This window comes from Silene latifolia, chromosome 4, assembly GCF_048544455.1.
Source record: "Silene latifolia isolate original U9 population chromosome 4, ASM4854445v1, whole genome shotgun sequence".
Classification (NCBI taxonomy): Eukaryota; Viridiplantae; Streptophyta; class Magnoliopsida; order Caryophyllales; family Caryophyllaceae; genus Silene; species Silene latifolia.
Genome location: NC_133529.1, coordinates 34,165,014 through 34,171,204, shown reverse-complemented (window position 1 = coordinate 34,171,204; position 6,191 = coordinate 34,165,014). Strand labels below are relative to the sequence as shown.

Genomic DNA, 6,191 nt, shown 5'->3' with positions numbered 1-6,191 from the left:
TATCATCATTCTTCTTCTTTGAAACTTCATTGGTGGTGGGTTCTTCTTCCCTTGAGTTCTTCACAACTCTTTGATTGTCACTAGCATCCTCAACATCTCCATCAATTGGCTTCTTCGGCTCTTCATATCTTGTACCACTCCTCAAATGAATGGAACTCACCGTCTCATGTCTTGGGGGATTACTTTGAGGTGGTAATTGCCCCTTTTGTCTTTGAGAGTTAGAAGATGCTAATTGAGTCATTTGAGTCTCTAGCATCTTGGTGTGAGCTAGTATGTTGTTGATGGTCATGTCTTTGGCTTGGCTATCTTTTTGCATTTGGGTGAAAAATTCTTGTTGATTCTTTTGCATTTGGAGGACCGCTTTTTTAACATCAAAGCTTTGGTCATTGGGTTGATTGTAAGAAGGTTAATTTTGATAACCTTGGCTTTAGTTGTAAAAGGGTCTTTGAGCTTGATTTCTCATTGGAGGTGGGGTGTATGTTGGTTGAGGGTTTTGAACATTTTGGCTTTTGTATGAAAGATTTGGATGGAATTTGGTATTCGCATTGTAATAATTGGAATAGGGGTGCCACTTTTGTATGCTTGGAAAGCACTTACTTGTTCACTTGTTCCCCTACATTCACTTTGGTCATGTCCTAAAGTTCCACAACTCTCACATACTCCACTTGGAATTGAGGATGATGTCACCATAGCATTAACATGTTATCTGGGTGATTTGGAAGCTTCATCAAGCTTAGCCATGGACTTATCAAACTTCAAATTAATGGTGTCAATATGAGCACTTAGTTGAGCACCCAATTGAGTGATGGAATCTACCTCATGCTTTCCTCCTCTAGTAGCCTTTCAAGGCCTACTATATTGCGAATTATGAACCGCCATCTCTTCGATTTTGGCCCATGTTTGATTGTCATCAACTTCGGTAAACATTCCATTGGATCCCATATTGAGAATGTTGCGGGAGTCTTCATATAGACCATTCCAAAATTGTTGCACAAGAAACCACTCGCTAAGTCCATGGTGTGGACAAGAACGACAAGTGTCCTTAAATCTCTCCCATGCTTCATACAATGATTCCTCATCTCTTTGCTTAAACCCGGTGATTTGGGCCCTCAACATATTAGTCTTCTCCGGAGGATAGAATTTCTTGTAGAAAGCAAGTGCTAACTTCTTCCATGAATCAATACCAAGGGTAGCCTTGTCTAGGCCCTTCAACCATTGCTTTGCGGTACCAATCAAAGAAAAAGGAAATAATACCCATCGGATTTGGTCTTGAGTAACTCCGGTTTGAGAAATTACATCACAATAGTCAAAAAAATTCTCCATATGTGAATAAGGGTCTTCACTAGGCATCCCTCCAAATTGACTTCTCTCAACTAGTTGTATGAATGCGGATTTTACAATGAAATTACCCGTTAAATGTGGTGCTGTAGGAGTACCATTTGGTAGGTTCTCCTCGGTTGGTACAGAATGTGATGAAAATTTAGGCATTGTGGGTTGATTTTGTGGTGGGTTTTGTATTGGGTTGTCCTCTCCTTCTCTTGCAAAAGGGTTGGTAAATTCAATGTTATTTGGTTGAATGTCCACAATCTCTCCAATTCCTAAACTCTTGAAGTACCTCTAGCAACTCTTCTATTGTTGGTTAAGGTCCTTTCAATTTCAAGATCAATAGGTAATGGATTACCTTGTGATATCCTAGTCATGCAAAATATCAAACAGCTTGAAAACAATTAGAACAACCTTGAGGAGATTGACTTCCCCAAGGTAAAGAAAGACACAACTAAAAACAATTAATGAAAATCAAATCAATTTAACACCGTCCCAAACGACGCCATTTTTGGTTATGATTTAAAACTCACGTCAAAAAGCTACCAACCAAAACAATATTTATAACTTCACAAACTACTCTTAGTAAAGAGATAAGTAAAGGTCGGATCCCAAGGGACGGGTATTGATGTAGGATTCTCAATTGTAAATAGCTATGTCTTAGGGTGTCACAATTTGGGTTGAGATGAAGTTGGTCTAAACTAATTAACAAAATAAAAGTAAAGTAATGAAAGCAAAGCAAGGTAATTGAAAGGAGATGTAAACAATTGATTAAAGGCACTAGGGTCTCATGGGTTCATAGGGAATTCATGGGAGTTGATCATACAAACATGTTCTCAATTATATAGCAAGCATTTATTGTTGCGATGGGATCGAGTTAGTGTATATCTTACAATCCCTAAGAAGGTTTGGGTACCGGAGCCGAATCGATTAGATTGTACAACACCTACAAGTCGACTTAATCCTTCCTATTCCACTATATGCATGGTCTAATGAGGCTCGAGTTGCTTTATAAGCTTACAAGCCTCATTGAAAAGATAGGTGATGGGTAAAAATGCAAGGATTCATAGGCTCGCATTTCATCAAACATAACATGTGCATAAGTTGAAATCACAACAAGCAAGCAATTTAATTATGAAAACATATTAGATTAAGCACGAATCATTCCCCATGTTTGTTTCCCCTAATTCCCCATTAACCCTAGCTAAGGAAACTACTCACTCATGATCAAGTTTAGCATGCTAATAAGGTTGTCAATCATACTAACAAAGCAAAACATGATGAATAAATGAAAGTGATTAACAATAATTAAACAAGATTAAGAGAGAATTATACCTATGAAGATGATTCCAAATAATAAAGCAAAGAATAATAGAAGTACTTGATGATTGATGGAAGGTTGTCAATCTCCCAAATAAACCTAAATAATTTTCTAATTACCCAAAATAAATGAAGAACAATAGAGAAATTAAGGAAACATTAAGATATGATTAATATTGAGAAATGTATTACAACTAAATTAAGACTAATTTTGAGAATAGATTAAGAGAGCATAATGTTTGATTAAGAAATGATGTTAATCTAGGTAGTACAAAGGGGTATTTATACTAAAGATTAGGTACAAAGATTAGGGTTACTAAGGGCTTAAATGACTATTAAGACCCTAAGAAAAGTTTAGGAAATGCTACTCCCGAGGGAAATGAGCGGATCCTCTTGCTAGTCCTGCCTCGGCCCGCTCGTCCCGTGGTATGGCACGGGTTGTTCTGCCTTGTGATCCGCTCGGATCCTAGGGAAGACGCTCGGCTCCTGTCGCTATAATCCGCTCGTCCAGGGAACAAGACGCCCGGATCCTGGTGCTTTGAGCCGCTCGGATCGTGCTAGATCCGCTCGGTTTTCTGGATAGAGTGCTTCTCTTCGTTTCCTCCTTAACAATCCGCAAGGATCATGTTGGGGATACAAGGATCCTTTCATCGTTGCCCATTTCACTTTATTATATACTTAGGCCTCTAGTGTTGGTCTTCTCTTTGATGCTTGGTCATTAGGTGCGATCCATTTAGCTCCATTTCGCCTCATAAATGCAAGGTTAGCAATCCTTTCCTACCAAGGAGACAAAACCTCAAAGAATATGCAAAATGGGAAACTAAAGATTGTAAATGACCCGAATAAGTTTTATAAAGCATAGGAACGAGGTTAATTCGGGGACTAAATGTGCTCAAATATGAGTCACATCAGTGTCCCGGTACCTTTATGTGAGATGTGGTGTCGTGGGCGTGTCCCTGGCACCGGTGGTCGTGGGTACGTCTGGGCGTGTCCCGGTACCGGTATGGTGATTGCATAGTCGAGTCTCTTTCACATGATTATGTCGTGTCTACACTTATCGAGTCGTGTCATATGTTTGTGTATTGAAACTTACCTTTGTTGTGTCCGTGTAAATGTCACCTTTTTTCCGGGTGGCCTGTGTCGATCCATATGAAATTTTCGATCATATGGGGAGCAATTGTTTACAGGTTAGCTTTGTTGCTTGCGGGAGACGGGGACGAGCCGTGATGACATTCGAGTCAAGCTTAGTCGACTAGATTAGTTTAGTAGTCATGAGTTGTATTATTCATTTCATTTATTCAATTATGCCTATGTAATCCACTAAATACTTATTTATGTTAATTGTTTCTCAATTGCGCCTCCGATTTCACTATCTCGGAAACCGAGAAGGTAACATCTCCCAATTATCTTGGCCGGGTAAGAAGGGGGTGTTAAAGGGGTGGCATGTGTCGATCCATATGATATTTCCGATCATATGGGGAGCAGGTTGAGTACAAGTTTTGCTTGTTGGCATGATCGGCATTCAGGTCGGGCTACGGATCTTGGAGTCGAGTACATAGTCACTAGGTGAATGACATAGTCATAGACGAGTGTTATTTCATTTATTCATTTGTTATGGTTTGTAATCACTAAACTTGTATTTATAATAAATGTTTCTTGATTGTACCTCTGATTTACCGCCTCGGGAAATCGAGATGGTAACATCTCTCAATTACCTTGGCCGGGTAAGAAGGGGGTGTTACAGCGTGGCGGTGGACCAGATGTACACAGTCCAGATACGGTGGCGTTGGGGTGTGATCGTGGGCCTGATGTTGAGAGGTCAGGCACAGTGGTGTTGGTGTGGCCGTGGTCCTAATGTGTTGTTTGATTACTCTTCTTATAGTACTTTCTGTTGCTGGTGTTGATATACTTTCTCTATTCCACTAGGTTCTTTACGTTTGCTTTTAGCGCAAAGAATAAGAAAAGAAAAAAAAGTGGGGTATTTATATGCTTGGTTACTAATATACCCTTATATTACCCCACAACTTTTTCTTTATTAATAAGGTGTCTGAAAAACATGAGGGTGGTATGGTCTATTAATTGATTAAAAGATATCCATATAAGGAAACGTAAACAACTAAATGGAATGATTTAAATGGAATACGTAAAGAACTCAGTGGAACGGAGGAAATATCTTATTATAGCATTGTTTAGATAATTTCTACTCAACCTTTGGTTAACGTTGTTTGTATCTTGTGTCAATTGTCACCAAACTTTTCTATTGGTGACCTGTTATGATCTATTCGATAATTTTCGATTGAATGGGGAGGAGTTAAGATAGCAGGTATCGATTAGTAGCTGATGTTATTGATGTGCTTGGGGGTTGGACATGTGTTGTGGAGATGACTCGAGTCCAGCTATCACATTTACTTAGTTATTGGCATTATCATTCATTCGACCCAGTTGTAAACTATTTATTATTTGCCAGTTGGTTTTAAGATTTGTAATGTCCAGTTTGAGACAGTTTTGATTAGGGATATCAGTGGATCCAGGACCCTACCCATATTCGTTGGATCAGACCATGATGGGGCGGATATGGCTCCAATGGATATGGGTCGGATATCGATCTAGAAAATTTTACGTGGATATGGATATGGATATGTGTAATACCCCGTAGTTTATAAGTAGTTATAAAAATAATTTATGTAATTCAAATAATTAATTAATAATAATCGCATTTATAATAATAGTATTGGACCGTGTCTTACTAGGTGGTGTGGCCTGGAACTACTCGAATAACATTAGTATAGTAATAGCAATAATAATAGCAATAATAATAATAATAAGAAGAAGAAGAAGAATAAGAAGAAGAATAAGAAGAATAATAAGAATAAGAATAATAATAAGAATAATAATAATAATAATAATAATAATAATAATAATAATAATAATAATAATAATAATAATAATTATAATAATAATAATAATAATAATAATAATAATAATAATAATAATAATAATAATAATAATAATAATAATAATAATAATAATAATAATAATAATAATAATAATAATAACAATAATAATAACAATAACAATAACAATAACAATAATAATAACAATAATAATAATAACAATAATAATAACAATAATAATAACAATAATAATAATAATAATAATAATAATAATAATAATAATAATAATAATAATAATAATAATAATAATAATAATAATAATAATAATAATAATAATAATAATAATAATAATAACAATAATAATAATAATAATAATAACAATAACAAGAATAACAAGAATAATAATAAGAAGAATAATAATAAGTGATGGGGCATATTCTGCACCCGCTGACCGAGTCAACATATTGAGCAAGGTCAAAGATATCCACAGCAAGTCAACGACTTAGACAAATTAATCGACGCAAATTGCTGGCTCTCTCTTCAGGCCTCTGCTAGACAACTAACCAGCCGGGGCACATATCCGCGTACTCATATCCAAGACCCCTCGTCATGGAGTCAACAGGGCCCGCCGGCCTGCCATGGGTCCATCGGCCG

The 6,191-nt window shown here is 36.7% G+C and overlaps 1 non-coding gene across 1 annotated transcript; it reads left to right on the top strand.

The window, feature by feature from the left end:
* Positions 1-1,009: 1,009 nt before the first annotated feature.
* LOC141654016 (small nucleolar RNA R71) lies at positions 1,010-1,116 on the top strand. The gene has a single exon (XR_012547599.1). It is a non-coding gene; the product is annotated as a small nucleolar RNA R71 (small nucleolar RNA).
* The last annotated feature ends 5,075 nt before the right edge of the window (positions 1,117-6,191 follow it).